The following is a 12,602-nucleotide window of genomic DNA, read 5'->3' as shown; positions in this document are numbered from 1 at the left end:
GCTGCAGCTAGTTCTGAATTCACATTGTGAATCATGCTCTTAAAAGTATCTAGCCTGTCAGGTGCCTGTGAACTGTGTCCCTGTGGAAATACGGAGCACTATTCACATGATGGATTCCACATAAGAAGGATTAGAGTTACAAGCAGTACCCATAACCATGTCAACAGACATATTGCACACAATGATAATGCAACACAAACCCTCTGAAAACACCTTCACACAGACCCTAGAGAGCCCCTGGAGTGACACAAAGAAACGGAGACCAGCACAAAACACAGCAGTGCAGTGTTTAAAATTATGTGTATCACCTTACTTATGTGCAGTGGTGCTACCGCTGATGTGCTCCCCCCTGCTATGACCCCCTGTGCAAGTACACAGTCTATAACAGCGTGGGTCCTTGGAGGAGCACCGTGCATGCAGCCTGTGATCCGCAGCAGCAGGAAATGGCGCCTTCCCGCCTCTGGTCTCGCTCTCCGGGAAGCCACGCCCCTGTAATGGCGCACGGTCCCACTGAGTTATTTATACTGGCTGAAGTAATATACACAGTACACACAATGCCTTCTGACAGTGAGCACCCTGTGGAGCATAAAGCCCTGCTAGGCCAGTGTAGTCTGTGGAGGGCACCGCAGCTCATGGCCCATGACAGCTGCGTGACATGCTGCCAAACCGCACCAGGGACCTACTAACCGGGACCCCGGTGTTAACACTCACCGCACCTGCGGCTCTTCGGCATCTGTTAGAGGGTGGCGGCTAGCTGCTGGCATGGGCACACACAGTATGGTGTGTGAAACAGCACCTCAGGAGCTCAGTGTCCTGTCAGCTGAGATTATGAACCATTAACTCTTAGTAGGTTGGTTTGGTCCCCCTCTAAGTCCCGCAAAGCAGGTAGACTGGTTGCCAACCAGTACTAACTGAAAATAAATAACTAAAATAAAAAATAAAGGAAACTCTCTGGAGCTCCAGAGAAATGCACCTGGGCACATTTTTCTAAATGGAGTCTGGTAGGAGGGGCATAGAGGGGAGGAGCCAGCACACACATACACACACTAAAGGTTTTAAAGTGCCAGGCTCCAGTGGATCCGATCTATACCCCATGGTACTAAAGTACAGTTCCCCAGTATCCACTAAGACGTAAGAGAAATAATGAAAACAAAGAGATATATCTTATTAGACAGAAGGAGACAAGAAGATAATCAGATGTGCAAAGGCACAAGCTGAGGAGAAAATGGCCCAGTCAGTGGGTAAAGGAGGCAAAACTTTTTTTTAGGTATATAAGCGAAAGGAGAAAAACAAAAGGCAGAATAATAAAACTACAGACAGAGACTGTGAGTCTTGTTGAGGGAGACAATGTAATAGTAGATCATCTTAATAATCATGTTTGCTCAGTATTCACTACTGAAAGAGAGGGAAGGGGCCACAGTTAAGTTGCAGGGATATTCAAGAAAAGGAAACAAGTACATCTACAGAGGAGAAGTCCTAATAGAACTCTCAAAGCTAAAAGTGGACAAATCTATGGGGCCAGATGGGATACAACCAAGGATACTAAAGAGGTGCTGGTAACACCATTGACAGAATTATTCAACAAGTCATTAGCTACAGGAGTAATTCCAGAGGACTGGAACAGAGCGAACTTAGTCCCACTGCACAAAAGTGGAAGCAAGGAAGAGGCAAACAAGTACAGACCAGTGAGTCTTACATCAGTAGTAGGGAAATTGATGGAAACACTCTTAAAAGAAAGAATTGTAGACTTAAATCCAGCAATTTACAGGATCCCAGACAGCATGGATTCACTGGGGGGAGATCATGTCAAACAAATCTTATTGACTTTTTTGACTGTGTGACTAAAGTGATGGATAAAGGTGGATGGATATAGCTTATCTAGACATTAATAAGGCTTTTGACATTGTTCCACATCGCAGACTGCTAAATAAACTTGAAATCTTGGGATTGGATACTAGGATTATTGAATGGATAAGATCTTGGTTGCAGGATAGAAAACAGAGAGTTGCGGTAAATGGAGTGCATTCACAGGAGGGAAATGTTACCAGTGGAGTACCCCAGGGATCTATAATTGGACCAGTGCTTTTTAATATCTTTATTGGTGACATTGCAAATGGCACTAAAGGGAAAGTATGTCTTTGTTGCAGATGACACAAAGGTATGCAACAGGGTAGACACACCAGGTGGGGTAAAACAAATGATTGAGGATCTAGGTAGACTAGAGGAATGGTCTCGAGTGTGGCAACTACAGTTTAATGCCAAAACATGTAAAATCATGCACTTGGGTCTCAAAAATCCAAAGGCTAAATATAGTTATATGGCACTATACTGGAAACTACTGAGGAGGAAAGGGATCTAGGCGTCACTATTTCAGGTGACTTAAAGGCAGGTAAGCAATGTAACAAAAGAATGAGGACGGCTAGTCAGATGCTTGGCTGCACTGGGAGAGGAATCAGCAGCAGAAAGAAAGAAGTAATAATGCCTCCGTATAAGTCATTGGTACTGCCTCATCTAGAATACTGTGTTCATTTCTGGAGGCCAAATCTTCAAAAGGATATTAATACATTAGAGACTGTATAAAGAAGGCCAACTAAAATGGTGCATGGCCTACATCACAAAACATACCCAGAAAGACAAAAAAATCTCAATACGTATAATTTGGAGCGGAGAAGGGAAAGGGAGGACATGATAGAAACTTTCAAATATATCAAAGGTTTTAACAAAGTCCGGGAGGGGAACATTCTCCAAATGAAGAGAACCAATAGAACACAAGGAAATGCACTGAGACTGGAGGGGGGAGGTTCAGGGGATATTTGAGGAAAAATTACTTCACAGAAAGGGTAGTGTACAAGTGGAATAGCCTCCCATCAGTAGAGCAATTTAAACATGCATGGGATAGACATAAGGATATCCTTACAAAAAAATGAGGATCAATACTTTGAGATTAAAAAAATATGGTAAAAAAAATAAAGGGGCGGACTATATGGGCCAAGTGGTTCTTATCTGCCGTCAAATTTTATATTTCTATGTTTCTATATGTTATATTATACTGCTTTCCCAGGACTATGGTGTATTCACTATAGAATATTGCTGTTATCAATCTGGTACATGAACATGTATTCATCAGTATGTACAGTTAATATAAATGGGCCCAGACCATGACCTATTTAATGGTTAGCCAAGCCTCTGTTTTAGCTGATCAAACCTCCTCTGATGGCTAGCCACACCCCTTAAGTATGGACCCTTACCACTGCAATAACCTGGTGGTCCCTTCATGCCCCAGTCCGACAGTTCTGTACAGTAGCCCTAATTTAAAAGGATTATTTTAGTAATATAAATGTAACAAACTACACCAAATATTGTATAAATATATTCATTATTTTTGTATATACTGTGTTATATGAGTTCAAGTTTGGAATAAAATAATGGTATTTCCCTATTTTTGTAAAAAGGATCCATTCATGGAATTCAAAATAGCCTTTTCCCATGTTTCCTTTTATACTACAATAAAAATATAAAGACAGTGTCAGGGAGAAAGAGACAGTGTCAGGGAGAAAGAGACAGTGTCAGGAAGAAAAAGATAGCGAGAGACAGTGTCAGGGAGAGAGAGACAGTGTCAGGGAGATAGAGGGAGAGAGAAACAGTGTCAGGGGAGAGAGACAATGTCAGGGAGTGAGAGAGACAATGTCAGGGAAAGTGAGAGATAGTGTCAGGTAGAGAAAGTGTAAGGTAGAGAGAGACAGTGTCAGGGTGATAGAGGGAGAGAGATACAGTGTCAGGGGGAGAGTGGGAGAGAGAGTGTCAGAGTGAGAGAGAGTGTCAGGGAAAGAGAGAAACAGTATCAACGAGAGGGAGAGAAACAGTGTCAGGGAGAGAGAGGGAGAGACATTGTCAGGGAGAGAAAGCAAGACAGTATCAGGGACATAGAGTGTGTATCAAGGAGAGAGTGTCAGGGTGATAGAGGGAGAGAGATACAGTGTCAGGGGGAGAGTGGGAGAGAGAGTGTCAGAGTGAGAGAGAGTGTCAGGGAAAGAGAGAAACAGTATCAACGAGAGGGAGAGAAACAGTGTCAGGGAGAGAGAGGGAGAGACATTGTCAGGGAGAGAAAGCAAGACAGTATCAGGGACATAGAGTGTGTATCAAGGAGAGAGTGTCAGGGAGAGAGTTAGAGATACAGTGTCAGGGAGTGAAAGGGGGGACAGTTTCAGAGAGAGAGTCTGTGAAAGAGAGACAGTGTCAGAGGGAGATAGAAAGAGAGACAGCACCAGGGAGAGAGATAATGTCAGTGTCATGGAGAGAGAGACAGTGTCAGCGAGAGGAAGAGATAGCGAGAGACGGTGTCAGGGAGAGAGAGAGAGACAATGTCAGGGAGAAAGAAACGAAGAGCCAGTGTCAGGGAGAGATAGAGCCAATGTCAGGGAGAGAGAGAGAGAGAGATAGCAAGAAGACATGTCAGGGAGAGAGAGAGAGGGTTTCATGGAAATAAAGGGAATGAGAGAAAGAGGAGCGATAGAGAGAGTGTCAGAGAAAAAGGGATGAGAGGGGAGAGAGATAGAGATCATCCGGGAGAGAGAGGGTGTCAGAGAGAGAGAGAGAGAGAGAGAAGATGGAGGAGCAAGAGAGGGTGCCGAGAAAGATGGAGTGAGAGAGAGAGAATGTCAGGGAGAGAGACAGTGTCAGGGAGAAAGAGATAGTGTCAGGGGGAGAGAGAGAGAGCAAGAGACAGTGCCAGGGAGAGAGAGGAAATGTCAGGGAGAGACAGTGTCAGAGGGAGAAAGTGTCAGGGAGAGAGAGAAAGTCTCAGGGAGATAGAGGAAGAGAGAACCACCTGTCAGGGGAGAGAGGGAGAGAGAGTGTGTGAGGTAGACAGTGTCGGAGAGAGACAGGTATCAGCATGAGGGAGATAGACAGTGTCAGGGAGAGAGGGAGATAGCGAGAGACGGTGTCAGGGAGAGAGAGATAATGTCAGGGAGAGAGAGAAGGAAAGACAGTGTCAGGGAGAGAAAATGTCATGGAGAGAGAGACAGTGTCAGGGTGATAGAGGGAGAGAGATACAGTGTCAGGGGGATAGAGAGTGTCAGAGTGAGAGAGGGAGAGAGAGTGTCAGGGAGAGAGAAACAGTATCAGCAAGAGGGAGAGAAACAGTGTCAGGGAGAGAGAGGGAGAGAAAGAAAGAAAGACAGTATCAGGGACAGAGAGTGTGTGTCAAGGAGAGAGAGAGTGTTGGAGAGATTTAGAGAGAGGCAGTGTCAGGAAGAGATAGGAAGGGCAGTGTCAGGGAGAGAGAGAGTCTGTGAAAGAGACAGTGTCAGGGAGAGAGAGACAGTGTCAGGGAGAGAGAGAGAGACAACATCAGGGAGAGAGTGTATGTCAGGGAGAGAGAGACAGTGTCAGGGAGGGAGAGAGGGGAGCAGCAGGACCTTGAACAGCTATGGCCTCATAGCAGCTTCACCTGCTGCACACACGGTAGTTACACCACTGGTGACAACATGAGCACTGGTTGGTCAAGGTGAAAGATATTAAGGAGGTTAAGGTGCCGTATGTAGCCAATTAATGAGTCAGTTATATGACAGTACCTGTGTCATGATGTTTTGAAAAGGCTTCAGTGGTCTTTTTTTGCTTCCAGGAAATGGTTTGTATTCCACGAGATCAGTGATGTTGTCATGAGGCACCTCCCATCCTGACAGGTCACTAGAAGTAAAAGTACAAGTCAAATGCAATATTACTCATTATAGATAATGAGTAGTATAAACTTTCAGATCAAACTTGCCATCAGGCAGACAAACCAATTCTCAAACCGTTGTGAGTGAGCGCTAGTGTCAGTAACATTTAATACAGATAATATAAAAACAAATTAAAATAGACATACAAATATATATAATTCAATTATACAAGCTCCACAGCCAGAATGAAGATGGTGCAATCACCGGGGAACTTTATAGAATCCAAAACCCACGAGAATATGACAGCAGGAGGATGACAGTTTGCCTCATTTTGGGATCTGAGTCAGGCAGGAACCCGAGCCTGACTCGGATCCCTGCTCAGATCGTGAAATTTGAGTGAGTCCAGTTCTCGGAGAACTGGACCCGCTCATCTATATTTATTTCAAGGGATAACAGTGGCAAACGCAGGATTTCTAGAGGGGGGTTTCCAAATGTAGTCCACAATCTCCCACTCTGCAGAACATTGGAGTAAGTGCAGGAGACTGGGGGAGCAGCAGAAGAACCTAGTATCGTCCCTGGACATTAATGTACACATTGGTCTTTTTAAACACTGGATACTGTATGGAATACATTATTGATATTGAAAACTTTAGATGGTCTATAGCAGGCATGTCCAAACTACGGCCCTCCAGCTGTTGAGAAACTACACATCCCAGCATGCCTTCACACAGCTTTAACATTCTCTGACAGCAAAACTGTGTCAGGGCATGCTGGGATATGTAGTTTCACAACAGCTGGAGGGCCGCAGTTTGGACATGCCTGGTCTATAGTATGTGGGCTGTATCAAACATTTAAATTATATAAAGGAATGGTCAGGAAAAGGTTAAACAAACTATAAATAAAGTACACAACTATAATAGAACCAGTACTGCACTTTCTAAGCACACATTCTCCCACCACATGGTAAGCTCCTGTCTCTTCTTCCTGGTAGCTACTCTATGGTCCAGAGCACTGATTGAGGACTCAGATACTCACACAGATCAAACTTGGTAGAAGAAACTGCTACCACTGGGCATGTGCAGTAGCTTTGCTCTGTTCCATAACCTGCATGATGTGGCAGCAGCTCTAGTAATCGTATTATATACTATTGCTATTAATATCATAACTTGAGAAACTTACAGAGAGGAGGGGGGTTTCCAGGCAACCAGAACCCCCCCCAACCCTGTGTTTGCATATGGATAATGCTACTGAGACAGTTGCTTGCCAGAAATTCTAAGACACCTTTGCTACCTACAGCCTTGATCAAAATGTTTGAGAATGACACAAGTATTAGTTTTCACAAAGTTTGCTGATTCAGTGTCAGGGGAGGTCCTTGGCCTTGTGGCGCCCCGGGCAAAATATAGGGGCGTGGCTTCAAATGGGGGCGTGGTCAGTTACGCCCCCATTTATGCCCCCTGTAGCGACGCTGCAAGAAAAAATGTAATAAAAAAAAGTATACTTACCATCCCCGTTCCTGATCCAGACCGCTGCAGACCTCCTCCGCCGGCGGCGCCGCTCTTCTCCTCTCCTCGATCTATGGGAGAGACGTTATTACGTCTCTCCCATAGAACAGCATAGACACTAGAAGTCAATTATGACCCCTAGTGTCTGTGCCACTATGCTGTGCGGTGCGCGATGACGTCATCGCGCACCGCACAGCAAAGGTGCTCTACATGAAGAGAAACTAGACCGTCTCTCCCATAGAACAGCATAGACACTAGAGGTCAATTATGACCCCTAGTGTCTGTGCCACTATGCTGTGCGGTGCGCGATGACGTCATCGCGCACCGCACAACTAAGGTCCTCTCAATGAAGGGAAACTAGACGCTACGCGGGGCACTGCGGGGGGCACACTGGCGGATCTTGCCCTGGTGCGGCGCCCTCCGGATGGCGCTGGCGCCCTCCGGAAGGCGGCGCCCCGGGCAAAAGTACCGCTTGCCGTGGCAAGATCCGCCACTGTTCAGTGTTTTTAAACCTTATTGTCAGATGTTACTACGGTATAGTGAAGTAAAATTACAAGCATTTCATAAGTGTCAAAATTGTGAGTGAGCCCACTTCCTTGGCTGAAAAGCAACTCCACACATGAATGCGCTCTGGATACTTTACTGCTGGCATGACAAAGGACTGATGGTAGCGCTCACCTTTCCTTCTCCGGACAAGCATTTTTCCAAACAATCTGAAAGGGGATTCATCTGAGAAAATTACTTTACCCCAGTCCTCAGCATTTCAATCCCTGTACCTTTTGCAGAATATCAGTTTGTCCCTGAAATTTTTCCTGGAGAGAAGTGACTTCTTTGCTGTCCTTCTTGACACCAGGCCATCCTCCAAAAGTTTTTGCTTCACTGTGAGAGCAGATGCTCTCACACCTGCCTGCTGCCATTCCTGAGCAAGCTCTCACTGGTGGTGCCCCTATCCCGCAGCTGAGTCAAATTTAGGCAATGTTCCTGTCGCTTGCTGGATGTTCTGGGGCGCCCTGAAGCCTTCTTCACAACTACTGAACCTCTCTCCTTGAAGTTCTTGATGATCCGATAAATGGTCACGATCCAACTGCAGTTTCTTTGTTGACCCCCACTGCGCACACACAGGTCCCATCCTGCGCGTGCACGTGCAGTTAATGCTAATGGTTAGCATAAACTGCAAACGCATCTGCCTGATTGACAGGTGGAGGTGTTTGCGGGGCGGCAATGCTCTGTTTCCAAGGTGGAGACAGACCGTTGAGGGGGCGGTGTAGGCAAAATGGAGGAGTGGTGGCGTGAATGGGGGGCATAGGCATGGAATGTGAAAAATGGCGTTGGGCATCCTGCCTTTGCAGCCAGGCTGTGCCGACAGGAGGCAACCACAATTTCAGCGATCATGCTAAAATTGCGGCTTAATCGCCATTTCAGCATGATCGCATCACTGGGCGGGAGTTTACATGCTGGGTGGCCTTGCCCTGAGATGGACGGCCCCCAGCATGTGAGCAAAAGGATTGTAAATTCTGCTGTTTAGCTGAATTTACAATCCTTACTGAATAAGGTCCTAAATTTATTGTTATGACAAAGAGGGACTTTGCAATTAATTGCAATTCATCTGATCACACTAGGGCACAGGTTCTCAAACTCGGTCCTCAGGACCCCACACAGTGCATGTTTTGCAGGTCTCCTCACAGAATCACAAGTGAAATAATTAGCTCCACCTATGGACCTTTTAAAAGGTGTCAGTGAGTAATTAATACACCTGTGCACCTCCTGGGTTACCTGCAAAACATGCACTGTGTGGGGTCCTGAGGACCGAGTTTGAGAACCACTGCTCTAGGGTATATACAAAATGCCATCACAAAAACTGAGGCAACAGACTTTGTGAAAATTTATATTTGTTTAATTCTCCAAACGTTTGGCCATGGCTGTACATGCTTATCAGTAGCGGATCTTGCCACGGGCAAGCAGGACTTTTGCCCGGGGTGCCGCCTTCCGGAGGGCGCTGGCGCCATCCGGAGGGTGCCGCACTGTGGCAAGATCCGCCACTGCTGCCCGCTGTGTCCCCCGTCCGCCTCCGCTGCCCGCTGTGTCCCCGCCTCCTGTGAAGGGAACTAGACGCTACGCGTCTAGTTTCCCTTCCTGGAGAGTACCTTTGCTGAGCGGTGCGCGATGACGTCATCGCGCACCGCACAGCAAAGGTCCTCTCCACTAAGGGAACTAGACGCTACGCGTCTAGTTTCCCTTCGTGGAGAGGACCTTTTGCTGTGCGGTGCGCAATGACGTCATCGCGCACCGCTCAGCATTCAAGCGGCGCTAGTAATGTACAGGGGGCGTAACTGACCACGCCCCCTGTATTAGGCCACACCCTGTTTCTTGCCCGGGGCGCTGAGCGGGCTTGAACCGGCCCTGATGCTTATGTAGACTTGGAGTACAGTGGCATTTAATATCTTGAACCCAGGATCAGTATTTCTTCTAAAAGTGCATTATCCCTTGTGCAACAAGTACAGTTATACCACAGCCCCATTCAGTGTCGGACTGGGGCATGTAGGGCCCACCGGGGGGAATGCAGTGGTAGGGGCCCAGGTTAGGGGTGTGGCTAGTCTTCAGAAGGGGTGTGGCCTGCCACCTTATTGGTTTGACTAACCATTAGAGAGTGAAACGTCTGGGCCCTTCATAAATATATACATTAAATTCAGCTGCTGCAGGCATGATAATGTGCCAGATTAATAACAGCAATGCACTGTAGAAAATACACCATAGTCCTGTATAAGGTAACATATGTATTATGTATAATTCAAGTGCACAGTCTGAAACCTGATCCTTAGAGCAGACGGTGGGCCCCCAGGCAGTAGGGCCCACCAGTGGTTTCCCCTGTATCCCTGTGGGCCAGTCCAAGCCTGGCCCCATTGCAATACTATGGTACTGTACAGTGGTGGGATTCAAATAAATTAACAACCGGTTCTATGTCCTAATGACCATTTTAAGTATACCGAAAGGTAGTTTAATAATTCATGCACTTAATACTCAAATAACACCCATTATGCGTTATGCCACACACTGTAATGCCAATTACATATTATGATACACACAGTTATGGTCCTGACACCATTTTATGCCCACACACAATAATGCCACTTACATTGCCTGTGGTCTCCTGTGTGTTGCCTGGGGTTTCATGCTCGTTGCTAGGGGTCTCCTGTGCATTGCCAGGGGTTTCATGCATGTTGCTAGGGGTCTCCTGTTCGTTGCCAGGGGTTTCATGCGCGTTGCTAGGGGTCTCCTGTGCGTTGTCAGGGGTTTCCTGTGTGTTGCCAGGTATCTCCTGGCCGTTGCCCCAGTAAAGTTAAGAAGGGTGGGTGCGGACTTCAGTGGTTACTGCTAGCCCCCGCAGCCCCCGCAGTAGATTGAGACGCGCTGGGGGCTGCGGAAGCGCTTCTGTACCATAGCAGTCACAGCAGTGTAAAAAAAACACCCTCTTAAAATGCCCGCCGCCGAGGAGACAGGTGCTAGAGGTCATTTTTTTTTTTTTACATTGCTATGGTACAGAAGCACTTCCGCAGCCCCCAACGCGTCTCAATCTACTGCGGGGGCAGCGGCAGCTAGCGCTACTGGAGCAGCGGCAGTTTCCATGGGTGCTCCTCGCGGTCCATGGGTGCTCGGGCCCGGGAGCACCCACGCAATTAGCAACCGGTTCTAAGAACCAATACCTAACTTTAGGTATCGGTTCTGAAGAACCGGTGCGGACCGGCTGAATCCCACCACTGGTACTGTAGGATCTCTATTCCCTTGTGCAACAAGTACAGTTACGCCACAACCCCCTTGCAATATTGTGGCACTGTAAGATCATTGAGCGCCAACATATATTGCCAGTTAAGATTGGGACAATTACTTTAGGGATATTTAGAAAAGTAGTGATTATTCTTCATTCAAATTATATTCTTAATTATCTTCTTCATTGTCTTTGCCTAGCAATGTTATCTGTTTGAAATATGCATATATCAGCGAATGATTGATCTCTTGAATTGAATGTTTCAGTGTATTATGAACTAAGCTAAACCAGATCTTTATGTCATCAAAGTGATTTTCATTCTTCATTGCAATTATTTGCAATTATTTATTATCTTCTTATCTTTATTATTTATTATCTTCTTTTATTGCTAATGTGATTATCTGCTGTTGCCATGTATCTAATCATTATATTCCATCCACCATTCCTTGCAGATTAATAAACAAACTTCCTGATGGAGATTGCTGTATTTGAACTCACTGCTTATCAATCTGTCCTGCCTCTCTGAACACCGCATACAACAAACAAGTTATAGGGAAAAACATCTTAGGGAAAGGGTCCATCACAAATCCACCGAATACCTGTGATACCTCTTCCAACCACTTGCCAACCCCAGGGTGTTACATGTGTTGGGCAGTGACGTACGGTGGGGTGAGGCAGGTGAGGCAGAGCCTTTTCCTGTCATACTAATGTATATGCCAGAGGTTTGATTATATAAAGTATATGAAAATGAAAAGGAATATATTACAAACATCTACTTTGCATTATAAACAAAAAAAAGTAGACTATGCGCCCCCCTATTGGGATGAGAAACTTTTCTAGGTGTAAAAGTTTAAATCTTACTGGTAGTCCCATCAATATTGAAATATTTCACTTGTCCAAGATCAAGTTTCTATTCAATCCGTTGGTTGGCCTCAAAAACAAAATAAGAAAAGACACCAGACACCTCTCATAGTGCACATCAGTGGGTCAGAAACAAATGACGATGGATATTCAATATGGATTGCTTCGTACCCTTTTTAGGCCACCAATAGGTCAAGTATCACACATGTAAAACAGCAGATGTCTTTAAAACTTCTTCTTCGCAATATTCACCTCAAATAGATACAGAAATAGCTCCACATAGCATAACACCACAATTTTTTAATCAATCATATATAAAAAATTATCACATGAAATATCAGGAGCAGCATAGTACCATGTATGGCCTTTTTTGTCCAAAAGGCATAGGCAATCACATAGAAAGGATAGATCGTAGACCCGGGTAAAAGATATCCTCCTGATTACCGAGCATGGACAAAAACAGGTCAGAGCAAAGTCTTTCCTAGCTGCTTCCTTGACCACCAACACGTTTCAACTCAAAAGCGTATTCTTCAGGGTGTGCTGTAGTGGTCCAAGTCCAACATATTTATACTGTGTACAATTAACACCCCCACTTCCTGTTACTGGGTGGGTGGAGATCCAATTAGGTACAAAAAATGTATGCCCTTTGCTGTATAAATAGCATGAAATATAAGAATGGGTACTCAAAATTCTAAATCTTGTAATTTAAAAATTCTTATTTGTTTCTGAAATTCTTACACTCTATTTCCTGCTATATGGAATGCACACGTGTCAACGGTCACATGGACGCTTCGTACTATCGTGCATTCCATT

The sequence above is a fragment of the Pseudophryne corroboree genome, chromosome 8, assembly GCF_028390025.1.
Source record: "Pseudophryne corroboree isolate aPseCor3 chromosome 8, aPseCor3.hap2, whole genome shotgun sequence".
Classification (NCBI taxonomy): domain Eukaryota; kingdom Metazoa; phylum Chordata; class Amphibia; order Anura; family Myobatrachidae; genus Pseudophryne; species Pseudophryne corroboree.
The sequence above is the reverse complement of the archived record's forward strand: the minus strand, read 5'-3'. Positions refer to the sequence as shown.